The 13344-nt window shown below is 33.1% G+C and overlaps 1 pseudogene; it reads left to right on the top strand.

Annotated features, from left to right (window-relative positions):
- The first annotated feature begins 1481 nt into the window (after nt 1–1481).
- Nucleotides 1482–1600, top strand: LOC118606609 (annotated as a pseudogene).
- Nucleotides 1601–13344: the final 11744 nt, after the last annotated feature.

Here is a 13344-nt window from a genome sequence, read left to right as displayed (position 1 = left end):
CACAGGTAAAATTTAATCTTGTTCTTGTCCACACAGAATATAATAAATTCTAAAATGTAGGGATTTTACAGACTACATTTTCTGATAATAATTCAACATAAAGATAAAAAATAAATAATCATCAAAAACCTTAACTTCTTGGAAATGAAAATATGCTATTTTAAAAAATCCTAAATCAAAGAGGAAATCAAAACCAAAGGACAAAAAATGTTCTAAAAATAAAATAAGAACCCTTAATACCAAAACTTATGGAACACAGTCAAAATGAGAATACATTTTATAGTTTTTATTAAAAATAAAAATAAAGATAAATTAAACAAGCATCTATATTTTTTATAATTAAAAAATAGATTGAATGAAAGCTGGAAAATTACAAGTCCCATGAGATCAGCAAATATCTTTTCTTTATAGCCATAAATAATTCACATACTTAGAATAGTATTCAAAAATTATCTCTAATGTCATAATTATCTGTGATATCAATAATTATCTGTAATATCAAGAAATAATAAATTTTTAAAAAGCTTGCTTTTTGGGGGGTAAAGACCAACAAATGAGTATCAGGTAAGCCCTGATTAGGAAAAAAAGAGATAAAATAAATATACCAAATTAAGATTGACAAAGAAGATATAATTAAAGGTGTATATACACAATTAAAATGATTATAAAAGAACATTATGTGAAATTCTATGGTAGAAAATTTGAAAATCTGTAAAAACTAGATGATTTCCTGGCAAAATATAATAACTATGTTAGAGAGATGCTATTTTACTTCCTATTTTTCCTTCATGTACACAGAGACTTATTCTTATTAGACTCAGACCATGAGACTGAGATCTGGCAAAAGGAGTAAGAATATGGGTGATATAAACCCCTTTTAAGGCCTGACATCAAAAAATATCCTGCTCATTCCTCTTGTGCTCTTATATGATTATTTTAGAAGAATCATATTTTTGGTGGTAAAGCTACAGGCCAGAGGGTGGCTCTCTGATCTATTTTAGACTATGATGTGAGCAAGAAAAATCTTTTATTGTATTAAGTTTTTGATAGTTAGTGTTTTGTTACTGAAGCCGAGCATAACCTATTCTGACTAATACTTCTACCACTTTTGACCAAGAAGAAATAGAAACTTGAATAGGAAAAAGCCTTTCTAAGCATTTAAAAAGATGACAAAACAATTATTTAAAAAAGCATTCGGGTCCATATTGATTTTCAACTGATAGTAACATTTGAAAAATAGATACTATTAATATTATTTTAAACTAATATTTATTTTAGTATTAATATTACTTAATATTATTAATATTATTTAATATACTTAATACTTATTTTAGTATTAGTATTCAAAAATACTGATTTTAACTGCCAACTTATATGGAAAACAGGAAAGCACTTTAGTTCATTTTATGAAACTAATTTAAGCCCAATGCCAATACCTAATACAGATAGTAGAGCAACAAGAATAAAAATCATATAGACCAGTCTATGGACATGCTACCCTGAACAAGCCTGATCCCGTCTGATCTCGGAAGCTAAGCAGGGTCGAGCCTGGTTAGTACTTGGATGGGAGACCACCTAGGAAGACCAGGTGCTGTAGGTGTAAAAAACAAAGAAACAAAAAAGGGATAGTAAGCAGACAAGTTCCTTGCAATCTGTGAGGTCAACCAAAGGTTGCCTCGCCTTAAAAAAAAAAATCATATAGGCCAAATTTACTAACAAATGTAGAGGTAAATTTTATAAATAATTAACAAATGGAACCGCAGTATATTAAAAATGCTACACAACCAAGAAGTTCATTCCAAGAATGTGTGAATGATTCAAAACCAGGAAATCTTTCAATATAATCACTACATCAATAGGGAAGCCGTAAATATATTATAAATGCTAAATGTTTTTTGATAAGCATTTCCTAAGGCTAAATGTAAAACAGAAATTTAAAAATGTACTGAAATATGATAAAGGCTATTTAGCCAAAAAAACATAATTGTCATATTATTCACGAAATATTGATGCTAGTTGAAAATATTGAAAGACCAGTTCTTCCATAATAAATAGATATTCTAAAAGTTAAAAATCTCAACCAGTAAAGATTCTTAATGCGGTACTCCCGCGGACAAAGCCTGTGAGTATTTTCTATTTACTAAATGTATTACTTTATAGCTTTCAAATATATGTTATTAGTATCATCTTCAAATTACCTTTTACAAATTTCCTAACTTATGATAAGGTTCATCTTCTGCCCTTAGGACCTTTATTCAGTGATCAGATATTGTTATATGAAACGGTTTGTTGAATCAGGCTCGGTTCCCTGATATGTGCAAAAGCATTATTTTCATATCCCAGTTTACTCGAGATATACAAAGCAGCTTAATAAAATAATAGCTAAAATACAGAGCCTCTGTCATATGTACAAACAATTGAAAAGACTAACACAGAAACAATTTAAATAAATTCTCTTATTGTTTTACATTATTATAGACTGTTTTAACTGTTGGATCCCCTATATAAATACATTTCAATAGATGGTCTCCACAACTATTTTGTTAATTCCACCAGGAAATAAATAAAATTTTGTGAGTAAAACATAACATGTATAATAAAAGTTACTTATACATTCATATTCCTAGATGAATCAAAGATATTTAATCATGGACCTACAAATATAGTCACAGAATTATTAAATTATGTAGAATATTTGACCTAAAAAGGAATGGAACTATCACATTTAATATTTCCCTTATAACAGAGGGAAAACAAAATAAAATACGCTTTCTTTTTCTTTGGAGTAAAATTTTTTGGAGGAATCCTCAGACCTTCACTGAGATAGAAACCTGGAAGTTTCACCACATTCATCATAGAACATCCACATAATGTTCTTCAAGCATGCTCTGTCATACCTGAATCTCAGTGATAGAAATATTTAATCTTTCATCGACACTACCACAACCCACATACAAAGGAGGGAGCTTGAAGTCATCTATAATAATTAGTACTAATAACATTTTAGTTTATTTTCTTTGGTTGTTTTTCTAGATAGCTAGATATATATGTATATAATCTTAGTTTCTTCAAGCCACCTCAGTATGGACTTAAATATAGGGTTACTTCAAACAACATCGCTTCTGTTTTGTTTCCTGTAAAAGTGCAGGACCTCACCACCCCACTCCCCCTGGAAAATCTGCCCAGCTCCCAGTGTGCTTCCATTGTTTCTAGGGGGTAACATACAGGTGCCCCAAAACTGGCCCGAGCAGCTCTCATATGTCAGGCCCCAGTCTCTAGTGCCGGTTCTGCGGAGTCTGCTGCCTTTTACTTTCTATAACTGCCTTGACACACTGAAGACCACAAAGCTCTGAGCTGGGTTCAGGCCAAACAGAACAGCAGCAAAGAATGCCTCCCTTTGGATTTTGTATTTCGATTCTGTTATAGGCAGACTAAGAACAGTGCTGGTGGTCCATGTTTTGCAAGGCTTTTACTTAATCAGCTTTTTCTACCTGTGCATATAGATCCCTGTCTCCTAAAACCAGCCCTATGTCCATGGAGACTGAGCCAGGGCAGATACAAGGGCAGGCACTTCTGGACTTAGAATTACAGCAACCTCTCACTCTGAGACTTTGTCCCATAGTCAGATTTGTTTTCTGCAACTCTTGCTTGCTCAGAATGAGTTATTTTCTAGGAGGGTCCTTCATTCCCCAAGTGAACTGAAAGAGGCCCAGAAGGCCACCTACCGATTCCTTAGTCTTGTCCAGACTTGCTTACATCTCAGAAGGTGACACATAATCTCAAACTGATGCCGTTCTCCCACTACATTCACACTCAGATTCCGTTGTTTATGAAAGTGGAATCAAGCTATAATGCACAGTCTTTACCTTGCTTTTAAAAATTTAATACTGTGTCATGCATGTTTTCCATGTTATTAAAGATCACGAATTTTCATTATCGCATAGAATTCTATTATATGAACATACCATCATATATCTAACTAGATTCCTACTGGGAAGTTTTCAATTTTCCTGTAAAAGGTAATTGCAATAAACATCCTTTAATAAAAAAAAAAACTTTGTGTTTCTCTTTGATTATATCTACAGAATAAACACCTAGAACTGAATTACTTTGTCTTAATTGGTACATCAAGTTGTTTGAAACTTCAAAAAAAAAATTTATTTCCAGCAGTGTGTAAGAGTGAGAATTCACTATGTCTTAGCCAACAATGATTGTGATAATGTTCATTTTTTCTATTTGATAAAAAATTGTATTACCTAAATTTATATATCCTTTAGTAAAAACAAGTTTAAATATTTTTCCCAATAGCTATTGGTCAGCTTTACTTTTTCTTTGGTTAAAAATATGTTTTTGTACTTAAAAAATTAGAGACAGAATAGTTTTAAAAATTTTAAATATAAAGGGATAACAAATATCCACAAAATTAAATAAAGAATATCTTAATCACCACTTTCTGCTTTGCCCAGTTTAAGAAATAAAAAAATAATAGGACACTAGATGTACCCATGGACCCTCCCTGATCGCATTCTGGTCCTCTCCCCACAGAGGTAAGCTTTGCACACACACACACACACAAAACTCATGTATTCAGGTATCCATGTGAATGTGTTTTAAATATTATTATCATTTTTATAAACAGTAGTATACTCTATATATTCTTCTTGATATGGGGAATTGTTAACATTACACAAAAGTTGGTAGGATAAGAAGTCCCACATGGGTCTTTATTATCAGCTCATGGTTGATCTTACTTTAGTTATACTGCCAACTCGCTCACCCCGCCCATATTATTTTAAAGCAAATCTCAGATATCATACAATTTCATCTGTAAAAGTCTCAGAATATATCTTTTGAAAGTAATGACTCATTTTAAAAAACACATCCACAATAATATTAATCATACTTGAAGAATTAAATCATAATTTTTTTGACCAGCAAATATCAAGTGTTCTAATTTCCAGTTGTCTTATACCTTTATATATTTTTTTGTTTATTGGAATCAAAATCTAAATAAGGTCCATATTTGCAATTGACTTTATATTACTTATTCATTTTCATATTGGTGTTTTTCATCCTTTTTATTGATTTTTTAGAAATTAATTAATTTTTTAATGGAGACATTGGTTAATAAAATCTGGTAAGTTTCAGCTGTACATTTTAACAATAAGGCATATATATATTTACCTTGTGTGTTCAGCTCCCATAGTTAAATTACTTTCTGTCACCACATATTTGACCCCTTTTACCCCATCTACCTCCTTCCTTTCCCTTCTCCCCAACCCTCTGGGTAACCACTAGCCTATTGTCCCTGTCTATGAGTCTCTGTGTGTCCTGTTCGTTTCTTGCTTTTAGGTTTATATAGCACATATAACTGATACCATATGATTTTCAACTTTTTCTGTCTGCCATTTTATTGATTTTGAATAATTGTTTATATAGTATATATATTTCTCTGTTACACTGTTAAAATACTATTGTGCTATTTGCCTTTACATTTTCTTAAGTTTTGATTTGTAGAAGTTATTTTTAAAATTCTGATAATCAACTCAACTTTTCTCTTTTTGAGACGTTTTTCTTGAGAAGACTCTTTTCACTCAGTATCAAATGTTTATGCTTTGTGCTGATATTTTAATAGTTTTGTTTTTGTCTTTAACTGTTCTTATATCTAGAACTTAAAATAACATATTATAATATGAATTAGTACGCCAATAAAATTATTTTCAAAATAGGTTCTTTGTAGGGACACCCTCAGTTTTCAGATGAGGACAGTGAAATTTAGAAACATTTTTAACACAAACAAATAAAGCCTAGAATTAAAACTCCTTTGTCTTAAGCCAAGTCTATTACTCATTTTTCTTTCCAAACCATAAAGAAAATGGTGGGGATCTCAATGATCTGAAGAGTTTCCCAGCTATAGTGATCTCAAAAACCATTTGCTTGCAGTGACTCTCAAATAGTCCAGATCAGAAGTAAAGGTTATTTTTCCAGAACAATTATATAGTTTTTCTCTAGTGAACTAAAGGAATGTTATTACTGTATTCTAAATCATTATTTATAATAGAGCCAAATATAAACACATACCTTTTTTTTTATAAGCCTTGTTCTAATCTTCAGTAAAACAAAACAAAAGCCTCTCAAAAACTAGGTTAATAATAACTAACCCTAATGCAGTATTCATGATGTTCCAAGTACTCATCTGAGGGCTTTTCATGCACTAATTCACCAAAGCCTTACAACAACTCTATGATGTAGGTTCTTTCTTTAAATACCCATTTTAAAGATGAGGAAACTGAGACATAGAGAAAATATATAATTTACACCAGGTTTATAAACAGATTACAAGCAGTAGAGCTAGAATTTGAACTTTGGTAGCCTGGTTTTAGAGTCTGCACAATCTGTTTCTTAGAATAATTGGAATATACGCCCCCAAGGGAGTAGCACAGGTCCTAATCTGGCAGAAATGTTTGGAGCAATCTTGAGGTCTCCATGCCTGGCCGATGTATTTAGTGGTACCAGGTCAGGGAGACATATTCTAATTTCAAACAACTTGTCCTCCAGCTGCCTGATTACACACACACACACACACACACACACACACACACACACACACACACACACGCGTGCGCGCTCCTCTTTTAGAATCAGATGTACATAAAAAAAAAAAATTCAAGGACACAATATGACAACCTCTATAGAAAACAGATCACTAAAGAATACAACCAGATTATAGAAACCATTAGCTACAAAGTAGATATATAATGAGAAGCAACAGCAAAAGCAAGAGAGAGAGAGGAGGGAGGGAGAGCTGGTGACACATGAAGCTGACAGTATTTTTATGACCCTAAGAGACAAGGCTTATTATAAGCAATGAACCATATTGGTTTACAGTTTTAATTTTATTTTGATCAAAAGCAGATATTTTCTCAAGCAATTCCCAGCCACAGTCTTCTTGGCTGAAAGACCAAATGGCTGGCTACTCGTCAACTGTTGAATGTCTGAGTACGTTTGGACAACCGAATGCAACAGGAAAAAAAGTCACACGTCAGCCTTTTTTGCTCCTGTATCAACAGAAGAAATAAGCTTACGTAATAAGCCCATGAGATTGATAGGAAGAGCCCAAGTTATAATGTTGCCGCCGGAAGCCCCATTTTGCGTTGTCTTTCCACTAAGCTGCTAAACTTAAAAAAAAAAAAAAAAAAAAGGTAAATATATTGCCAAGGGATTATTCATCAAGAGGAGAGAAAGTAAAGTTACACTTTGTAGAACTTCCTAATCACTGGTGCCAGGTGGTACCCAGTGAATTTCAAGCTTGGGCTATGTTACACATTTCAGTACAGACCCTCTTCTCAAAGTCTGTGGCTGAATTATCTGGAGGAAGCTGTGGCTGCCAATAGCCGCAAACACTGTGATCCATTTAGGCATCAAATTCCAACCTGCCATTTCGTATTGAAGTAGCAAAGCAATTCAAACACTGGGATCTCCATGAATCTGTGCACAAATATGCGGCAATTTATAGCGAGATATAAGGTGAAAGTGGAGGGAAAGGTTCTGGCATCAGACAGCATCTTATTCTTTTTATGGGTGTTCTGGGAAACTTGAGGAAGCCATTTAACTTCCCTAAGCCTTGGCGTCTTACACACAAAGCAGGGTACTTTAATGGGACCTTAGTTCATGTCTATTTTCACCGATGTAGAATAATCAAAGGAATAAAAGGATAATTTTTTAGTATTTAATGCCAAACTTTTTGTGCTCTGAGTCTGTTGCCCAAGGAGAAATAAATAGCTTTTCTCCATTTTAGAAGACTTCGTAAATATAATTCCACTCAGATCTTTGATAGGAGGTAGTTGGTTTTGCCCAAGGTGCGGGTGTTGAGGTGAATGAGAAAAGATGAGTTCCGATGTTTGGACATGAAGGCAGTGGTTGGGAAATGACTCACCCCTGGGACAGAGCTGGATTTGCAAAGGCTGAGAAAATAGAAGAGAAAATAGGAGACCCAAGTGTGGCATAGACTCGTACTCTACCACCACATGCCCTTCTAATTGGTTAGCATGTGGAGTCCTAAGACTGAGCAGTAAGGGCTACTGCTTTGAGGATCAAAGCAAGCATCTTGGTGATGAGGGGCACCCTAAAAAGAGAGGATGTCAGGAGCAGCAGAATGGTCCAACTTCAGATATAACACATGGTCAGCAAACATCTCAAGGGGTTATTAAATCAGGTATTAACCAGAGTTTTCCAGAGAAACAGAGTGAATACATATGCACTCATATGATTGTAGGCTGATAAATTTGACATTTGTGGAGCATTTCACCAGCGTGGAATTCAGGGAAGAGTCAATGTTGTAATTTTGAGTCAGAAATCTGCAGGCTGGAAACTCAGACAGAATTCCTATGCTTCTTTTTCAGGAAACTTCAGTTTTAACTCTTATGGTCTTCGACTCTTTGGATGAGGCCCTCCCACATCATGGAGAATGATCTGCTTTACTCAAAGTCTACTGGTTTGAATATTAATAATGCCTAAGAAACACCTTCACAGCAATATCTAGACTGGCGCTTAATCAAATAACTGCGTGCCATAGCTTAGCCAAGTTGACAATTACCCAACATGGGGACCTTTATGGAAGGCCAACAGATCTCCTCCAGAGTTCCCTGGACTGTGTGTGACCCCGAATCAAGGAAGGCGCCACTATTCCAAGTAACAAAGAGTAGATTTTCAACAATCCTAACAGGTTGAGGGTTCAGCAAAATTTTGTTTGATTTGGAAAAATTAAGAGATATTATTTTTCCTTATATTGAAGGGTCATGAAAAAAATCCCCAACAGTTATACAAGCAAAATGAGACAAAAAAAATCTTCAAGGTAATTTTTATCTGTAGACAGCCCATGATTTCACAATGTTACGCTATTTTAACAAGCCTGACTTGAGACATTTTGGTAAATTTTTCTGTTTTCTGCAGTAGTATTTTCCTATTAGACTGGAATTACATATCCACTTAAAAAAAATAGTTCATTTTCTTCAGGGACAATCATTCTAAATAGAGACTAGTGAAAGCCAATTCTTAAAAAAATAATTTAAAAATTACTGGCAACTATTTACTTAATATGAGGTAAATATATTTCATGTCATCAGAACTTGAAACCTGAAAACATTCTAGATTCCTTATAATAGTAAGAGGAACTTACTGTACATATCAATTAAAATTTAAATCATAAGAAAATAAGCCTTTTTCATAAACAATCTCAGTAGGGCCTTATCTATATGATGTGATGTGGTAATAATCCATTAATTACCATTCTGTGATAATAATCACCTTCATATTATTCTGTAAAAAAGAATAAGTTAAGCACAAACTACTAACTCACAAATTTATGTCTATAGTTTCCATTACAAAAGAGAAAGAAAACATAAATTACAACAAAAGCCAACAGAAATATTTTTGCTAAGCTCAGCCTATCATCCACATTAGGTATATATGCAGAATAATCGCTGGCTAGAAAAATAACATCTATTTACTTATGGTAAGATGTTGGTGAACAAATGGATTAACATCAAAGTATATTTTAGAAAGATCATGTGTGATCACCACAATTTAGCTATTAGGTTCAAAGACCCATGGTTATTATGTTGCTTGAACAAAATAGAAAGGGACCATTTTGTCCTCTTGAGAGAAAAAAATCTTCTTCTAAGAAAGCCCTGGCGAGCCAATTCACAGTTCTTCCTAAATCATATTAAATTTTAAAACAACGAACAAACAAGCCCTATACACATACCCACTTTACCAATCCATACCACCTCACTCCACAGTTTAAGCAACATTTTTTTCCTTTGCAAAGACATTAAAGGCAAGAAATGCTAATAAAGTTTAAAACATAATCAAGGAGGTGATATGAGCTTCAGTGTCCTCTGATAGGGACAAAATAGCAAAGAAGTGGTGAAGCTATTTAAACAATGTTCTAAAGTGCTAATGTAAGAAGTCATGTTTACGTTGGTTGTTAGACAGGATTGTAATTTCTGTCATTGTCATCTACAGTCAGACTTCTTTTCACTTGCCTTTGTTTAAGTGATGATTGGAAGAAAGGCATTAACAAAGCAAACAGCCTGAGAAAGTCAGTGTAAAGAGAATTCCAGGAAAAATTAGCCTGGTCCCGGTCTTAGCCTTATCACTATCTGTATGAATCTGCACCCAGATCCTCCAGAGGTATTGTTATTGAATTTTTGCATTTTTGGTTTGTATGTAAAATAATTTACTCATGTATTCATTTAACCGATGTTTATGGAATTCTTACTGTGACTGCGGCAAAGTAGCACAACTGAGACACAAACAGCATGTAAGAGGAACACCATCCTTGTCCTTGCAGGAATGTAATGTCTTAAATGATTACAAAGATTTAACTATGAAACAATAGACGAAATGCAGAGTAACATGAGAGCAACACAAGGTTGACTGATTCAGTTCTTATTTTGTTCATCAAGCTATTTACTTATTTGGATTATCCTCTTTAGTTCAGTGTAAACAAATTTAAAGAAGAGACAGACTAAATATGGTAGAAGAGTGCATATGTATACATTCTTTCTCAATTCCAGCCTCTTTAGGAAATGACAGAAAAGGTTTTGTTTCTCAAGAATAAATCTATACCAGTGCTGGAAAATGAGAAAGAATGCCCAGAAAATTAAAGTTTTTAGGAAGATAAATAGAAACAAAATGGAATTAAGTTGATGAAGAAACAAGGTTAGAGAAAACCTCAGGCTAAAACACAAGGAAGGGAAATTTTTACAGCGTTGAAGGAATTTCAGTGATTTTTCCAAGCTTAGAGTCAACACATTCTTGAAATAGTTAGGCCAGTTGGGCACCTTCTTCCTCTCTCCCTTCCCACTTATTCCGAATGGCAGGGATTAGTAGTGTTTGCCCTCAGATAAAGTAGGAAAAATTTTCTCTGAAGGGTAAATAATCTACCACAAGAGGTTGAGGGCTCCTCAGAGAATCACTCTGTCTTGGAGATGCTGAGCAGATCTGGGGACGACTCCCTTGGAACTCTACCACAGATACAGAGGGAAGAAAAAAAGGAACATGTGTAAAGACACTAATGGGATCCACCTCAAATTTTGGCAACAGGATGTAGGGAGATCACCAGCCTCTCTGACTTCTTCCTGCCTAGAATAAAATGTGACGGTCGGAATGCCCTGCCAACTTCACATAGTACACAAGTAAGTCTTCTTTTTGGAGAATGGGCAGTAGGGGAAGTAAAGCAGCAACATGATTCAACTTCCTAGATACTAGTCAACATACTTCGTCATATCTAATTAAGAAAAAAGTGAAAAGACAAAATTATCGACATGAAAAACAAATAAGGAAGGCTATTTTATACAAATCTAGATAAAAGAGATGGTTTTCTAGAAAAAATAAATACATGTTTGTGTTTGACTGAAGAGGAAGTAGACAACCCGGAGAGGCCAATAAGCATAGAAGAGATCAGAAGGAGTCAAAGATCAGAAAGAATCTAGGACTAGAAAGGCACTAGTCTTAGATGGCTTTACAGGTGAGTTTTTTCAATACTTCTATATAATTTTTCCATATTTGTCTCTATATCCAACACAATTTCATTAAAAATTCTTTCAGAGGATGGCAAGAAAGTAGGAAAGACATCCAAAAAGATGCCTTGTAGAACTTGACTAGAATATATTTAAGGAAAAGTTGAAAAAAAGAACAATTGCACATTAAAATAAAAATTTATGGTAATAAAATAGTGTAGCATTATAAAAAGAATAGAAAAGGATAGATAGAAAATAAGATCTGGAAACATTGATAATATATGGTGATTTAAATGATAGGAAAGGCAGATTTTTAAAACAATGGGTAAATATTTGTCAATTTCATAATCGATAATTAGCTATTCATTTAGAAAAAAAAGAGTTATCTCCCAACTAACAACACAGACATACACCAATAATTCTGATTTGTTTTAAAAGTTAAACCTTTAAAAAAATATATCGATGTATTTATTTTAGGAAATATTTTATAGTCAGTGTGTTAAAAAACTTCTTAAACAATATACAATATCTAGAAATCACAAAGGAAAAGAATATAAGCACTGACTCCTTAAAAATTAAAACTTCATATGATAAAAGCACCATGAACAAAGTTGAATCTTGGAAACATTTGCAAATATATATATAATGGTAGATGAATAAATTTTCCTGACAAATTGATTTGTTAAAATAAGGTAAAAAATCCAAGAGAAAAAAGGAATATATATGAGCAAAAATTTAAAGAAGAAATATAAATGATGATGAATATATAAAAAGATGTCCATTCCCACTAATGATCAGGGAAACACAGATTATAACAAGAGATTACTTTTTTACTTTTGTTTTATTTTTTGATATAGAAATATCCTCATATGAACACAAAGAAATATGTATAGATATATTCATCACAACACTTTTTAATAGTGAAAAATTAAAACAATAAATATTCACCCATAGAGGAATAGTGCAATTATAATATATCTATATTGGAATACTGCACAGAACTTAATAAATCCATATATACCAACGTGGAACCATCTGCAACACATATCATAAATTTAAAAGAGCAAAGTTCTATTTAATCTTTATAATTTGATCTCAATTATGTAAAAAGCAAAAATTCCAAACTATATATTTTTTATGAACATAAAATGTAAATACGTAGAAAAAATCCAGGGGAGACATAACACATCGTTAATAGTAATTTTGAAAAAGCAAGTTAGATTGTTGTAGAAGGAGAATGTTGAAATGGAATCCTATTCCTTTTACTGTGCATATGTATTTTTAAACTATGTTTTGTTAAGTAATTTATTTTTAAATAATGAACACATATTTATGCATTCATTAAAATTGCAGAGCAACACATATAAAATGTGATCCTTGTAAGATAAAAAATGATAATTCAGTTGTGTAAACAGAACTTTGACCTTTTTATCCATACGATTTGTATTACTAGATTTTTTAACTCTGGAAACATATTTATGTATTACTTGCATAACTCTAAAAATTAATTCATTTAAAATATAAACTTTAGGAGATGAAATACTGCCATTTGCAACAATATAGATGGATCTCGAGATAATCATGCTAAGCAAACTAAGCCAGACAGAAAAAGTTGAAATTAACATGATATTACTTATATGTGGGATGTAAACCTTAAAGCAACAAATGAACAGGACACACAGAGACTCATGGACATGGACTATAGACTAGTGGTTACAAGGGCGTAGGAGGTGGGGGAGGAGGGAGGTAGACGGGGTAAAGAAGGTCTAATATGTGGTGACAGAAAGAAATCTAATTATGAGAGGGAAACACAGAGTGT

The sequence above is a fragment of the Rousettus aegyptiacus genome, unplaced genomic scaffold (genome assembly GCF_014176215.1).
Source record: "Rousettus aegyptiacus isolate mRouAeg1 unplaced genomic scaffold, mRouAeg1.p scaffold_m13_p_1, whole genome shotgun sequence".
NCBI lineage: Eukaryota > Metazoa > Chordata > Mammalia > Chiroptera > Pteropodidae > Rousettus > Rousettus aegyptiacus.
This window is presented reverse-complemented; position numbering and strand designations above follow the sequence as displayed.